This window comes from Oncorhynchus nerka, linkage group LG21 (genome assembly GCF_034236695.1).
Source record: "Oncorhynchus nerka isolate Pitt River linkage group LG21, Oner_Uvic_2.0, whole genome shotgun sequence".
NCBI classification, from domain to species: Eukaryota; Metazoa; Chordata; class Actinopteri; order Salmoniformes; family Salmonidae; genus Oncorhynchus; species Oncorhynchus nerka.
This window is the reverse complement of record NC_088416.1, coordinates 9,756,009-9,773,049: the sequence shown is the minus strand read 5'-3', so window position 1 is coordinate 9,773,049 and position 17,041 is coordinate 9,756,009. Positions and strand designations below refer to the sequence as shown.

The following is a 17,041-nucleotide window of genomic DNA, read 5'->3' as shown; positions in this document are numbered from 1 at the left end:
GCTATATTTACCTTCTAATGTATTTGTTTTACTCTATTTGAAAATGACAGTTATTTCTGCCACAGTGTGTGTGTGTGCGTGTGTGTGTGCGTGTGCGTGTGTGTGTTAGTACTGGGACCAATAACACTCTCACCCACATTACACATACTAAACAGTTGCGTAGAGTTGCATCAGTTTGGGAGTCCCACTCCTTTAGGAGTCCTGGCTCTGGCGAGTTGTGTGTGTGGTGTTGACCCGACAAGGGTGGATTCATCAGCAAAGAAAAACACTACGGCTAATTATCAGTTCCTTTTCCAAACAGATCAAACAAATGGAGGGAAAAAAGTGAAGAAATACTTCAACAACAGGATCATAACTCATGTTTATGCTTCACTTTTTAAAATTGATATCATATCATTCTTTAAAAGGGCAATCTGCAATTGCTACATACATTTTTTGACTTTTAAATGAATGACTATATAACCATTGATTCTAGAAGAAAACAACGTACAAATGTCTCATGTGCTTAGTTCAACTGTCATACCCTGGCAGAACCCAAATTACAAGCTTTTTTCACTCCCATTTTTTTGTAAACCAATGTAAGTGTAAACAAACAAAGCATAAACAAACATGTTTAAAACTATGATTTTGATATCACGGATGGTCAGTATTTGCATGTCTATGAATTTGAGAGTGGTTACATACCTCCAGCACCATCCCTCAGCTGTTTACAATATCAGTGGTGGGGTGTCATGTTTGTTATTGTTTGAACTGCAGATTGCCTCTTCAAATCACCGTGTAAAGTTTCATTAAAGTAAACTACTGAAAACACCACCACCGTCATTAACGTGGGCCCTCGACTTATCTCACACATCACTGAATTTGCATATTTTAAAGTGCCCACATCACTATATCAAGATATTGGGGAATCTCCTAGATATCTGATTTTCACAATGGTCTAATGACAACTGTGACATACAACTCATTTTAACATAAAGAAAATGCTACTGATTAATAACATAGTTTAACAGGAAATTACCATAATATAAATCTTAGCTAGTTACCCATGAAGTGGGTAGATACAACCTCCGCATAGAAGAAGGCCCTCTAGAAAATCTCATACCATTCAATAACCCAATGGGTAACATCATCATGTTTCTCCCAAAAATGCATATGGCAGGAAGAAATGCATTTTGGATGCCGTGTTGTATTTTCAAACACTTGTCTACAGATCTTCCTTTGTGGGATGCTCCATCACCATTTTCTGCATGGTTGTGTCTGACTTGAGGTCAGTTCGTCTTAGAAGTTTCTTTGTTTTCGGGTCAGTCCTTTGCCTGTAGAAGGGTAAGAGTGTTGACCATTGTCATAAAAATGGGGTCAATTATTTCATTAATTTAACTATTTAATTGTAATGTTTACAGACATAACAAACTACACAAGATTCTCCCAGCCCCGGCAAATACTTGTTTATACTTCTTGATTGGAGATATTTGAGAGAAAAAAACTTAATCAGGCCTCATGGCCTTTAACTACGGACAACAAATTATTGCATTGTTGCTGTCAATGTGTTGCTCCAGTTTTACAGTTCTGCACATAAGGAAATTAATTCTGTCACAACTGAATGACCATAGATTTACTTGTAATAATTTGAGTGCACTCCTTGAGGAAAATAACACTGAAACATGCATGAGAGCACCAACTGTTCCGGAAGACTGTGTGATCACGCTCTCCGCAGCCAATGTGAGTAAGAGCTTTAAACAGGTCAGCATTCACAGATGGAATACCAGGACGTGTACTGCGGGCATGCGCTGACCAACTGGCAAGTGTCTTCATTGACATTTGAATGATCCAAGATGGCGTAGCAGTAAGATGTGTTTGTCTTTGTCCCGTGTAAATATTATTTTTTCCCCCATTTTCTTTTGTATACATTTCATTATATTTCAATCTCTTTTTTTGCGTGCAATGATTCATTTTGACCTGTTAAGTCATGCACCTGGTCTAAAATGTGTTTTTAATGCCAAACATACAGAGGTGCAGTATCTCAATCCCCCATTAAAAACATGTCATAACATGTAATACATATGGTACAGTCGTGGCCAAAAGTTTAAAGAATGACGCAAATATCAATTTCCACAAAGTTTGCTGCTTCAGTGTCTTTAGATATTTTTGTCAGATGTTACTATGGAATACTGAAGTATAATTACAAGCATTTCATAAGTGTCAAAGGCTTTTATTTACAATTTCATGAAGTTGATGCAAAGAGTCAATATTTGCACTGTTGACCCTTCTTTTTCAAGTCCTCTGCAATTCACCCTGGCATGCTGTCAATTAACTTCTGGGCCACATCCTGACTGATGGCAGCCCATTCTTGCATAATCAATGCTTGGAGTTTGTCAGAATTTGTGGGTTTTTGTTTGTCCACCGACTCTTGAGGATTGACCACAAGTTCTCAATGAGATTAAGGTCTGGGAAGTTTCCTGGCCATGGACCCAAAATATCAATGTTTTGTTCTCCGAGCCACTTAGTTAGCACTTTTGCCTTATGGCAAGGTGCTCCATCATGCTGGAAAAGGCATTGTTCGTCACCAAACTGTTCCTGGATGGTTGGGAGAAGTTGCTCTCGGAGGATGTGTTGGTACCATTCTTTATTCATGACTGTGTTCTTAGGCAAAATTGTGAGTGAGCCCACTCCCTTGGCTGAGAAACAACTCTACACATGAATGGTCTCAGGATGCTTTACTGTTGGCATGACACAGGACTGATGATAGCGCTCACCTTGTCTTCTCCGGACAAGCTTTTTTCCGGATGCCCCAAACAATCGGAAAGGGGATTCATCAGAGAAAATGACTTTACCCCAGTCCTCAGCAGTCCAATCCCTGTACCTTTTGCAGAATATCAGTCTGTCCCTGATGTTTTACCCGGAGAGAAGGGGCTTTTTTGCTGCCCTTCTTGACACCAGGCCATCCTCCAAAAGTCTTCGCCTCACTGTGCGTGAAGATGAACTCACACCTGCCTGCTGCCATTCCTGAGCAAGCTCTGTACTGGTGGTGCCACGATCCCGCAGCTGAATCAACTTTAGGAGACGGTCCTGGCGCTTGCTGGACTTTCTTGGGTGCCCTGAAGACTTCTTCACAACAATTAAACTGCTCTCCTTGAAGTTATTGAGAGCATACTGCTGCTTTAGATATCAGGTAGGCCCAGCAAACTGGTGCATTCTCAAAAACCTTCAAATCATCAATGATCTTGTCACCTCTTTTTTTTAATTGAGGCTTGGCAACAGCTCTCTGAAGAGTGTATACAATCCTTCAACAATGGCAATCTAAAACAAATACATTTTATGAATCTATTTGTGGACTTACCTGATATTGTATGGGAAAGGTACAGTTGTGTGACAAAATATGTATCACCTTCTGGGTCCAACCTCCACTTTCATTTCTGCCCAACAGCTGATACAAATGTTGCGCCAGAGGATTACATCCACTGAGCTTTCGAATGTTTTCATTCACTTTCTTGAATCCCTCACCAGAATGTTTAACTTTCTGCAGAGATATTAGGGGAAATAATTGAATGCAAGATGGGGCAAGGTACATTGAAAAGCCAATGACACAAGCAAAGGAGCACCGTAGCCCTCTGCCTGGACATGGTAATACGAATATCTGAAGTTTTAATAAATGGTTACAAGACATTATACGTAGTGGAATCTCACAATAGCATAAAGAGAAGAAAAGAAAGCACAGAGTCCTTTCTGCGTTTGGTGCACTGAGGGTACAACATCATTCAAGTAGAATTCCATGTTGTCTGTTTTCTCATCTGGGAAGGAGGACATAGAAGGGTGCACCGTTGTCTCCTCATTGATTCCAGAATCTTGCTAAGCTTGTCCAACACCACTGTGTTCATCTCTGCAAATATAAAAAAAAGAGTTGTATTGAAACAATGGCTGGCCAATTATTAGATGCACTGTACATTATTTGTTTACTTTTTCTGTAATTAAATGTAGAAATAAATTATTAAATTATATACATGCGACTTTACATATAATGAAGGACATGTGCTGGGAGAGCTTTTGTGTCAAGGCTTTAATTGTGTCACTCGTCAAGTCCACCTTGACCTCATAGTCACCCTATTGATGAAAAGTATAACATATTAAATAATTGACCTCCATTATTTACCGAGACACCTTAGTCGCTACCAGAGCGCTATACCACGTAGCGGGATAGAGGAGTAAGCAAGCTAACTTTTGCCAACTCTGAATTCAAGTCAGGATAACCATTGGCACAAAGCCGGGCTGACCTTTTAGCCAGGTACATTTCTATGGCAGCGAATCAACTCTAACCTGCTCCAGGGCAGGCTAACTCCACTTTATCCTGAATAAAGTGTCTGAGCTGCTGGTTGAGGACCAAACAAATCAGATTCCCTTTCCCTTGCAAAGATTGTGTATCGCCATCCGCTTTCATACAAACAATATTTGAATTTAGCAATGACAGGATACCTTTGACACTTTCAGTAACACTTTATTTTAAGGTACACATATTAGTAGCTAATACAGTCTTTATTGTGTCTTATTAACCAAATATTTGGCCTTAATTATGTGTATTACTGGTCAATCCTTAATAACCACATTGTTAGCCATAATAAATACGTATTAGTTGTTACTAAATAGCAAGTTACACAATAAAAATACTTAGTAAGCTGTCTCAATGTGGGACTAGTAAGGGCATAGTACCTTAAAATGTGTTCCCTATCGTTATGATATAGGGGAAGGTTAGTGTTTGAACATAGACCAACACACTATCCAGGATACAATTCCACATTCCCCCAGGGGGCAGCAGCAACCTTGTCCAGTTGGTAACCTGGTTGATAAGCACGTCAGGTGCTGCCAATTAATGTGATTGTCAGTCAGTGTCCCAGCTTGCAAGCCATGAGGCTGCTGGGTTTGTTTGGTGGCTATGAGTCCTTTTTGTTTGGTTTTGAATCTTCAGTTTAGGCATGCCTATTTGCGTGCCGCGCCACTACTTATCACTATAAATTAACTATCTAAGATATGTCATATAAATTATCTCCAGTTCAGGACTCCAGTCACAGTATGCATTTGGTTTGCCTACTTGCTAAGTGGCTAACTTGCAAGATCAAGCTTCTTTGTTACAGCAGAGACAATCAATGGATCAAGATCCCTGCTACCTAAATGTGTTTTGTGCGTAAAAAAATAAATAAAATGAAATAGTGCTCCTTGTGTGCACTGCAGGTAATACATTATACTCCGGTATGGTACAGGTATGAAAATCTGCATACCGCCCACCCCTAATATACTTCCATATACAGTCAGGTAAATCATTATTGGCACCCTTGATAAAAAGGAGCAAAAAAGACTGAAAAATACAAATACTGAGCCACAGGTAACTGCCAAAATAAAGGAAACACCAACATAAAGTGTCTTAATAGGGGGGGGCACCACGAGTCAGACCAGTTTCAACGCACCTTGGCATAGATTCTACAAGTGCCTGGAACTCTGTTGGGAGAGAGACGACACCATTCTTCCACAAGAAATGTCATAATGTGGTGTTTTGTTGATGGTGATTGAAAACGCTGTCTCGGGCGCCGCTCCAGAATCTCCCATAAGTGTTCAACTGGGTTAAGATCTGGTGACTAAGACGGCAATGGAAAATGGTTTACATCATTTTAATACTCATCAAACCATTCAGTGACCCCTCGTGCCCTTTGGTTGGAGGTTTGTGTTCCTATCTGGGAACAGCCATGGTAGCCAAACTAATGGCCCTTTCCAACATTTTTATACATGGATCTAAGCATCATGATATGTTAATTGCTTAATTAACTCAGGAACCACACCTGTGTGGATGCTTCAAGTCAATGTTCCAGCAAGACAATAATCCCCAATTGACCCCAAAATCAACATTTTGCAATCGCCATTGCAGTGTCCGGACTTCAACCCCATTGAAAACCTGTAGTGTGGATTGAAGAGGGCCGTCTATTAAGAGCAGACAAATTATATCAAGGATTTGGAAAGATTCTGTATGGAGGAAGGCTCTAATTCCCTTCCAACGTGTTCTGCAATCTCATAAAGCATTTTGGAAAAATGCTCATTTCTGGACAATTTCTTTTGCATGTTAAAATGTGGTCACAGTTTAGAATAGGGATTTTCAGGTACCAAGCCCTTACTAGTGCCACATTGAGATAGGTTACCAATAATGCATTTATTGTGTAGTTTGCTCTTTAGTAACAACTAATATGTCTTTATTATGGCTAACAATGTGGTTATTAAGGATTGGCGAGTAATACATGACCTGTAATGTTTGAATAAAATACTTAATTAATTCATACTTAATTCAAACCTAATATACATCTATGGGTAATACGACATAAGAAAGACCTTATTAACTACTTGTACAAACAATTAGGGGCTAATGTGTAGCCTAAAATAAAGCGTTACAAAACTATCACATTAGTACAATTATTTTATCGATGTGGAAAACAGCCTGCTCGTTCATTGAGCACACCAAAGATGGTATTTAATGATACACATTATAAAAGAAAGATGGCATTAATGATACACATTATAAAAGAAAGATGGCACTTCTAATAGTCTATTTGCCACCATAGCCTAAATTTGCAGGATAACCATTCTTTCATTTTGATTTTGACAAAAATGAAAATGTGGCACTGTCTCGCCCATGCATTGCTGTCAATGAAGTTATAGGCGTTTGACTCACTGGGCTATCCACGTGTGACATGCACGTGCAGTTACAAGCCTGGATTGAGTTAGCAGCAGGTGTTGGATCAATGTCCAACACCACCTTGGATGAAACATACATTGGAATGTGAAGCTAACGGAAGCTTCCTAGCGTTATAAAATCCTGAATAGATGTAACTAGCGTCGTAGTATGCCCTTCTAGTACATACCGCTTTGGAAAAGTAAGTGGCTAGAATTACAGTTATTTAAACAGCTATAAATACATAAATTGAGGCCTAAATATCCTGCCACATTGAGCTTTATATTTTTCAATAATGTCATGAATTCACCTCGAGCATGATGTGGAATCGAACATCATCCTCTGCTGAGATGTCAGTCATCTCTTGCTGTGGCATTTGGGGAGCTTGTTTCAAGTTCTCTTTTGGTGTTAATATGGCATAAAGATCACTTCCATTTTCAATGTGCCTGTCTTTCAAAGACCCTAAAATGGTGGAAATGTAAGATGCTTGTGAACACAAGGGATCCTTCATGTCATTTTTACAATTGCCACTCCTTCCCAGTGAGCGTTACTTACAGTATATACAGTACATATCCTGTAAACAGGCAAATATCATGTGTAGTCCTCCCCATTTTAAAAATGTACTTTGTAACTGTGTGTAGCTGTACCTACAGTACATAGTATAACATAAGAATAACGTCATTTTATAATTCACATGAATATTCAATGTTTACTTGATCCATTTTCTTGTAGATACTCTGGAATATTGCTTATGGAAAGTATTGCTGATACTCTGGAATATTGATTATGGAAAGTGTTGCTATCATTTCAAATACAACTTTTAGCAACTTCCAAATTAACTGCCAAATTATGGCATATGGGCAGGTTATTAAAGGGGCAGTACTGTCAAAAATGTGATTTTGCTGTTTGAAGAAAAAATATATTTCCACAATAAGAGGTTGAAATAATACTCTGAAATTGTGAAATTTATGATAACGCACTTTTTGTGTAAGAGCTCATCTTTTATTTATATATGTAAATATATGTGTATCCTCCTACTTTGAAGGGGTAAGCAGGGTAGTCTCTAGAGTCTAGATGATAATATCCGCAAATCAGGGCTATGTAAATATATTTACATTTGTATCAACATGCATGAAATAAACACACAGGGATTTATTAGACATGCAGACTTAAAAGACTGCATGTCATGTGTGCATTAAATTGCTAGTGCTGTACGTGCGTTTTCATAAAGTGGTGCAATTAATGGGGCGGCAGGTAGCCTTGTGATTAGAGCGTTGGACTAGTAACCAAAAGGTTGCAAGATGGAATCCCCGAGCTGACAAGGTAATAATCTGTCGTTCTACCCCTGGACAAGGCAGTTAGGCCGTCCTTGAAAATAAGAATTAGTTCTTAACTGAGGTTAAAAAATAAGAACAAAAACCCATTGTACGCTGATGTGCACCCCACAGTGGCAATTAAGTAAATTGTACAAATGAATGGGGTCCAATAAAGAAAACTTTTTTTTGACATGTTCCAAAATCTAGAGGAAAGCCTTCCCAGAAGAGTGGAGGCTGCTATCGCAGCACAGGGGGGAACAACTCCATATTAATGCCCATGATTCTGTGACAATGATAAATGTAAATCTCCAGTGGGCTGTGAGCAGGACGATTGTCCGTTGAGTGAGGGGAGAAAAATAAAAAGTTCCTTAGAGGGAGCAGCGGGGGGAGCCGGTAGCTGACAACTGGTGGCTATTCAGCAGCCTGATGGTCTATGGATAGAAGTTATTGGTTAGTTTTAGCCATGATGCTCCTGTACTGCTGAGTGATGGAAACTGGGAGAACACGCCGTGGCTCGGTGGCTGAGGTCCCTGATGAGCTTCTTGGCTTTCCTGCAACATCAGCTGTTGTAGGTGTCGTGGAGGGCAGGCAGTGTGCACCCAGTGGTACATTCGTCTGGGCTTTGTGGTCAACGATGGTGGAGTTGCTGTACCAGGCTATGATGCTGCTCGATAGGATGCTCTCGATGATGTTCCTGTAGAACACTGTGAGGGCCCTTTTCAGGCTCCTGAGGTTAAAGAGTCGCTGTCGTGCCTTCTTCACCACGTGTCCATGTGATTTGACTGTTTCAGCTCCTCGGAGATGTATTCGCCAAGGAACATTACATTTTTAACCGTCTCCAAGGCGGCCCCGTTGATGTGGATGGGGGTGTGCCCAGCTTAGTTCTTCTTGAAGTCCACAATTAGCTCCTTTGTTTTGCTGGCATTGAGGGAGAGGTTGTTTACCTGGCACCACACCGTCAGAGTGCCTACTTCCTCCCTGTAGGCCATCTTGTCATTGTTGGTGATCAGGCCTACTACTGTCATTTTGGAACTGTGTGAGGCCACGCAGTCCTGGGTATACAGGGAGGACAGGAGAGGACTTAGGACGAACCCTTGTGGGGCCCCCATGTTGAGGATCAATATGGACGAGGTAATGTTGCCTACCTTCACCACCTGGGAACGGCCTGTCTGGAAGACCAGGACCCAGTTGCATAGGGAGAAGTTCAGTTCCAGGGCTGTTTGCTTTGTGGTGAGCATAGAGAGCATTATGGTATTGAAGGCAGAGGTCGATGAACAGCATCCTCACATATGCGTCCTTTTTGTACAAATGGGTGAGGACACTGTGCAGTGCCATGGCGATTGTGTTGTCCATGGATCTGTCGAGGCGGTAGGCAAATTGGAGAGGTCGGAGGTAATGTGTCGGAGAGGGAGGAGGTGATGTAGTCTTTGACTAGCCTCTCAAAGCACAGGTAGTCCATTTCAGTTACTTTCCCTTTCTTGAGCACAGGATTAAAGTGGACATCTTGAAGCAGGTGGGTATAACGGCCTGAGCTAGAGCGAGATTGAAAATATCCGAAAACACAACAGCTAGCTGGTCTGCACATGCTCTGAGGGCGTGGCTAGTGATGTCGTCTGGGCTGGCAGCCTTGTGAGGTTCAAGACGTTTAAATGACTTACATACATCCTCCGTGGAGACCATAGTGGGAAATTGTTTGATTGAATGGTTGTCTGTGTTTGATTTCTGAGTACTGTTGTATTGTATTGATGACATACTGTGAACACTGTGTGATCAATATATTGGGTAGCATATTAAGAGTGTCTGTAAATGATTTGCATAACTATCTATCAGGGAGTCTGTTGTCCAAACACTCAAGGTCACTTGACTTGATGATGAATGTTGTGGATTGTTCTCATATCTGTTGATAGTGATTGATGTATTATTTTTACAACTCCAGCAGCTGATGTTTATAACTCTGTAGAAGCTGATGAGGTCGATGCTGTGTGATTTGGATATAAGGGCCAGTTACGTTATATGGCCAGTTAGACATTTTCTCTGCTTCTGTGCCAAATGGTGTCTCCCTGTTGCAACTTGTAATAAAGCAGATTGTTTTTTTTATTGTTTTATTGACTTTACCTACAATGGCTCTCTTTTCTGTCACCTGAAAATGTCTATGACACTTATTTGAGGATTTATTTGTAATTAAAGTAAAATATCCATTGATCCCATATTCATCTTGTATTTTTTGATGCACCCTTTACTACTAGTCTTTGGTATATCATATATGAATAATGTATTATTTTATTGATTTGGTCTGTTGCAGCGATGCACCCATAATGAAACTGTGTTTGATGAACTCTGATCAGGCCCTACACCCAAACAAGGGCACTGCGTTCATCCACCTCTGGCCTGCTCGCCTCCCTACCACTGAGGAAGGACAGTTCCCGTGCAGCCCAGTCAAAACTGTTCGCTGCTCTGGCCCCCCAATGGTGGAACAAACTCCCTCACGACGCCAGGACAGCGGAGTCAATCACCACCTTCCGGAGACACCTGAAACCCCACCTCTTTCAGGAATACCTAGGATAGGATAAAGTAATCCTTCTCACCCCCCTTAAAAGATTTAGATGCACTATTGTAAAGTGGCTGTTCCACTGGATGTCTTAAGGTGAACGCACCAATTTGTAAGTCGCTCTGGATAAGAGCGTCTGCTAAATGACTTAAATGTAAATGTAAATGTAAATTAAACCAAAACTGCAATATTCTTGTATGTTCCTCGTAAGAAGAAGAAGTATACAAGATGGCGTAGCAGTCAGACGTCTTTGTCCTGTCGTGTCCCTTGTATATATCATTTTTTACATATTTGTCTTCGCATATCTTTTAAAATATTTTGCTAAACCTCAACATCTAAATACTCTCCTGCAACCCGCCTCACCCAATGTAGCGTGGATCTGCTTTTTTTTCCCTAAAGTATCTATATTTACTTCGGATCTGGAATCCCTCAACTGAAGCTAGCCAGCTAACTACCAGCTATCAGTCAGCGAACCATTTCCAGCGGTCATCAGCTAACCTTAACTTCTTGCGTCGAGCCAACCCGGATCCGGGATCATGACTACAGCCTCAAGCCCATTACCATAACGCAACGTTAACTATTGATGAAAATCGCAAATGAAATGAAATCAATATGCTAGCTCTCGTGCTTAGCCTTTTGTTAACAACACTGTCATCTCAGATTTTCAAAAATATGCTTCTCTACCATAGCAAAACTAGCATTTAGCATTTAGCGTTAGCATTAGCATTTAGCGTTAGCATCACCAGGCAACATTTTCACAAAAACCAGCAAAAACATTCAATAAATCATTTACCTTTGAAGAACTTCGGATGTTTTCAATGAGGAGACTCAGTTAGATAGCAAATGTTCAGTTTTCCTGAAAGATTATTTGTGCAGGAGAAATCGGTCCGTTTTCTGCGTCATGTTTGGCTACCAAAAAAAATAAAAAATTCAGTTATAAAAACTTTTTCCAAAATAACTCCATATAATATCAACTGAAACATGGCAAACGTTGTTTAGAATCAATCCTCAAGGTGTTTTTCTACATATCTCTTCAATGATGTATCGTTCCTGGAAGTGTGCTTCTCCCTCTGTATCGCATGGTAAAATGAGTGCCACTGAGAATTGCGCACCAATTTAGACAAAGGACACCGGGCGGACACCTGGCAAATGTAGTCTCTTATGGCCAATCTTCCAATGATATGCCTACAAATACGTCACAATGCTGCAGACATCTTGGACGAACGGCAGAGAGCATAAGCTCGTTCACGGCACATTCACAGCCATATAAGGAGACGATAGTAAAACAGAGCTTCAAAAATTCAGCTCATTTCCTGTTTGAGGTCTCATCTTGGTTTCGCCTGTAGCATGAGTTCTGGGGCACTCACAGATAATATCTTTGCAGTTTTGAAAACGTCAGAGTGTTTTCTTTCCAAAGCTGCCAATTATATGCATAGTCGAGCATCTTTTCGTGACAAAATATTGCGCTTAAAACGGGCATGTTTTTTTTATGCAATAATGACATAGCGCCCCCATAGGTTGAAGAGGTTAAGCTCGAATAGCTCTCTCCAGTTCGAACAACGTGACTCTAACCAGAGCATAACGGCCCTATTATTTTTATCCCCGGATTCCCACCGCAAACTGAACATTTTCATCTGGATCTTCACAACTAGCTAACCGCAACCCCGGATGACTACTCCAGGCTAGCGTTTCCATCCAGCTTGAAGCTAGCCTGGCCAGAGCTCCTGTGCTACCACAAAGCATACTCCTGGGCTACAATATCCGGACGCCTTCTACAACCTGTACGGGGCATGGAACCCCGCAGATCCCCTACTATTGGAATACCAACATAATCTGCCCGAGAACTCCAACAGGCCCCTCAGGCGCGACACCCGCTGAAGGCCCATTATGCTAACCAGCTAGGCCTGCTAGCTACCTAGAGCTACTTGGAACCCTACTAATTCCACGACCGGTCTCTCGACGTCACCGTATGAAGAGGCAAAAACAGACTTAACCCCATCGCGACGTCCCCCAAAGGCTAACTTTCTAGCCCCTGCTATCTGCTTGATTGCTAACACGGCCTGCTAACTGCTAGCCTGCCCCAGTCTACTAACTGCTAGCTTGTTTAGCCCCGGCCTGCTAACTGTTAGTTTGTTAGCACAAGCCTGCTAACTGTCTGAATCGCCGTGTCCCCAGCCAGCCCAACCACTCACTGGACCCATATTTATTTTCAATCTCTTTTCGATTTTTAATTCGATTATACCTTCCGGTAACCTGCCTCACCCAATGTGATACGGAATCGCTATTATTTGTTATTTTAGAATACATTCAAGATCCTCCAGAAGCTAACCAGCTAATTAGCTACAAGCTGTTTAGTCATTGTTAGCCACTGCTAGTGGCTTTTACCTTCTGCATAGCCAGCCCTGTTTTATGCCTGGATAATACTCACCAGTCTACCTGTATCAAACTGTCTCTCCAGAACAACGCCGGATTCCTGCCGTAATCCCTGGACCACTACTCCTGATCTTCACAGCTAGCTTGCACCCAGTACCAAAGCTATCCCTGAGGCCCACCTCCCGGCCTACTCAGCTGTTCACCCGAACCCCACTCATACACGGCTAGAGCCCAATACTCCACTGGATCCTTGCTGTAACCTCTGGACCTTGGCTAACGCCACTGCCACGAAGCTAGCACCAGTTAGCCGTGAGCCAGGCACATCTCCCTGCTAGCAAACTAAATTCTACAATACCTCTTTCGCCATCTGGCTTGGATTCTCTGTCGACACGGCCACCCGCCGCACCACCACGACTGGTCTGCCGACGAATACTCCATCCGTTGTGCCTTCAACCAGCCTCCGTCTGAGCAGACCCTCCCTACCACCCCTGGGCTACTAACTTTAAACGCCTTGTCACCCGCGTGCTAGCGTAGTGGCGGCTTCCCTGTTCCATCTACTGCTGCCCCTGGACACTATGATCACTTGGCTACATAGCTGATGCCTGCTGGACTGTCCATTAATCATGGTACTCCATTCTGTTTATTTATGTTTTATCTGTCGGCCCCAGCCGCGAACTCAGGCTCTGTGTGTAGTTAATCCGACCCTCTCTGCCTAGGCATCGCCATTTTACTTGCTGTTGTTGTGTTAGCTGACTAGCTGTCTCACCTGTTGTTTTAGCAAGCTCTCCCAATCAAGACCTGCGATTACTTTATGCCTTGCTGTATGTCTCTCTCAAATATCAATATGCCTTGTATACTGTTGTTCAGGTTAGTTATCATTGTTTTAGTTTACAATGGAGCCCCTAGTTCCACTCCTCACACCTCTGATACCTCCTTTGTCCCACCTCCCACACATGCGGTGACCTCACCCATTCTAACCAGCATGTCCAGAGATATAACCTCTCTTATCATCACCCAGTGCCTGGGCTTACCTCCACTGTACCCGCACCCCACCATACCCGTCTGCACATTATGCCCTGAATATATTCTACCACGCCCATAAATCTGCTCCTTTTATTCTTTGTCCCCAACCCTATAGGCGACTAGTTTTGATAGCCTTTAGCCGCAACCTCATCCTACTCCTCCTCTGTTCCTCGGGTGATGTGGAGGTAAACCCAGGCCCTGCATGTCCCCAGGCACCCTCATTTGTTGACTTCTGTGATCGAAAAAGCCTTGGTTTCATGCAGGTCAACATCAGAAGCCTCCTCCCTAAGTTTGTTTTACTCACTGCTTTAGCACACTCTGCCAACCCTGATGTCCTTGCCGTGTCTGAATCCTGGCTTAGGAAGACCACCAAAAATTTGGAGATTTCCATACCCAACTATAACACTTTCCGTCAAGATAGAACTGCCAAAGGGGGAGGAGTTGCAATCTACTGTAGAGATAGCCTGCAAAGTTCTGTCATACTTTCCAGGTCTATGCCCAAACAGTTCGAACCTCTCATTTTAAAAATGAATCTCTCCAGAAATAAGTCTCTCGCTGTTGCCGCCTGCTACCGACCCCCTCAGCTCCCAGCTGTGCCCTGGACACCATCTGTGAATTGATCGCCCCCCATCTAGCTTCAGAGTTTGTTCTGTTAGGTGACCTAAACTGGGATATGCTTAACACCCCGGCAGTCCTACAATCTAAGCTAGATGCCCTCAATCTCACACAAATCATCAAGGAACCCACCAGGTACAACCCTAAATCCGTAAACATGGGTACCCTAATTGACATTATCCTGACCAACTTGCCCTCCAAATACACCTCTGCTGTCTTCAATCAGGATCTCAGCGGATCAGTGCCTCATTGCCTGTAACCGCTACGGGGCCGCGGTCAAACGACCACCCCTCATCACTGTCTAACGCTCCCTAAAACACTTCTGCGAGCAGGCCTTTCTAATCGACCTGGCCCGGGTATCCTGGAAGGATATTGACCTCATCCCGTCAGTTGAGGATGCCTGGTCATTCTTTAAAAGTAACTCCCTCACCATCTTAGACAAGCATGCTCCGTTCAAAAAATGCAGAACTAAGAACAGATATAGCCCTTGGTTCACTCCAGACCTGACTGCCCTCGACCAGCACAAAACATCTTGTAGCGGACTACAATAGCACCGAATAGTCCCCGCGATATGTAACTGTTCAGGGAAGTCAGGAACCAATACACGTAGTCAGTCAGGAAAACAAAGGCCAGCTTTTTCAAGCAGAAATTTGCATCCTGTAGCTCTAACTCCAAAACGTTCTGGGACACTGTAAAGTCCATGGAGAACAAGAGCACCTCCTCCCAGCTGCCCACTGCACTGAGGCTAGATAGCACGGTCACCACCGATAAATCCGTGATAATAGAAAACTTCAACAAGCATTTCTCAACGGCTGGCCATGCCTTCCTCCTGGCTACTCCAACCTCGGCCAACAGCCCCCCCCCCCCCAGCAGCTACTCGCCCACGCCTCCCCAGCTTCTCCTTGACCCAAATTAAGATAGCAGATGTTCTGAAAGAGCTGCAAAACCTGGACCCATACAAATCAGCTGGGCTTGACAATCTGGACCCTCTATTTCTGAAACTGTCCGCCGCCATTGTCGCAACCCCTATTACCAGCCTGTTCAACCTCTCCTTCGTATCATCTGAGATCCCCAAGGATTGGAAAGCTGCCGTGGTCATCCCCCTCTTCAAAGGGGGAGACACCCTGGACCAAAACTGTTACAGACCTATATCCATCCTGCCCTGCCCATCTAAGGTCTTCGAAAGCCAAGTCAACAAACAAATCACTGACCATCTCGAATCCCACCGTACCTTCTCCACTGTGCAATCCGGGTTCCGAGCCGGTCACGGGTGCACCTCAGCCACGCTCAAGGTACTAAACAATATCATAACTGCCATTGATAAAAGACAGTACTGTGCAGCCGTCTTCATCGACCTGGCCAAGGCTTTCGACTCTGTCAATTACCATATACTTATCGGCAGATTCAGTAGCCTCGGTTTTTCTAATGACTACCTTGCCTGGTTCACCAACTACTTTACAGACAGAGTTCAGTGTGTCAAATCGGAGGGCATGTTGTCCGGTCCTCTGGCAGTCTCTATGGGGGTACCACAGGGTTCAATTCTCTTGGCCGACTCTTTTCTCTGTATATATCAATGATGTTGCTCTTGCTGCAGGCGATTCCCTGATCCACCTCTACGCAGACGACACCATTCTGTATACATCTGGCCCTTCCTTGGACACTGTGCTATCTAACCTCCAAACGAGCTTCAATGCCATACAACACTCCTTCGGTGGCCTCCAACTGCTCTTAAACGCTAGTAAAACCATATGCATGCTTTTCAACCATTCGCTGCCTGCACCCGCACGCCCGACTAACATCACCACCCTGGATGGTTCCGACCTAGAATATGTGGACATCTATAAGTACCTAGGTGTCTGGCTAGACTGCAAACTCTCCTTCCAGACTCATATCAAACATCTCCAATCCAAAATCAAATCTAGAGTCGCGTTTCTATTTCGCAACAAAGCCTCCTTCACTCACGCCGCAAAACTTACCCTAGTAAAACTGACTATCCTACCGATCCTCGACTTCGGCGATGTCATCTACAAAATAGCTTCCAATACACTACTCAGCAAACTGGATGCAGTTTATCACAGTGCCATCCGTTGTGTTACTAAAGCACCTTATACCACCCACCACTGCGACCTGTATGCTCTAGTCGGCTGGCCCTCGCTACATGTTCATCGCCAGACCCACTGGCTCCAGGTCATCTACAAGTCCATGCTAGGTAAAGCTCCGCCTTATCTCAGTTCACTGGTCACGATGGCAACACCCACCCGTAGCACGCACTCCAGCAGGTGTATCTCAATGATCATCCCTAAAGCCAAAACCTAATTTGGCCGCCTTTCCTTACAGTTCTCTGCTGCCTGCGACTGGAACGAATTGCAAAAATCTCTGAAGTTGGAGACTTTTATCTCCCTCACCAACTTTAAACATCTGCTATCTGAGCAGCTAACCGATCGCTGCAGCTGTACATAGTCC

General features: G+C 43.2%; 1 long non-coding RNA gene across 3 annotated transcripts in view; it reads right to left on the bottom strand.

Annotated features, from left to right (window-relative positions):
* Nucleotides 1-342: 342 nt before the first annotated feature.
* The window catches only part of LOC115103825 (uncharacterized), a 56,484-nt gene continuing 39,785 nt past the window's right edge, over nt 343-17,041 (bottom strand). The window contains exons 1-4 of one of the 3 annotated variants that reach the window (XR_003859660.2): nt 11,361-12,514; nt 7,014-7,165; nt 3,338-3,877; nt 343-1,313 (exon numbers count right to left, since the gene is read on the bottom strand). This is a non-coding gene — a long non-coding RNA (uncharacterized LOC115103825). Of the gene's footprint in view, nt 1,314-3,337; nt 3,878-7,013; nt 7,166-11,360; nt 12,515-17,041 lie in introns of those variants that run through there. The other 2 variants (XR_003859661.2, XR_010460347.1) reach the window with 2 other exon arrangements.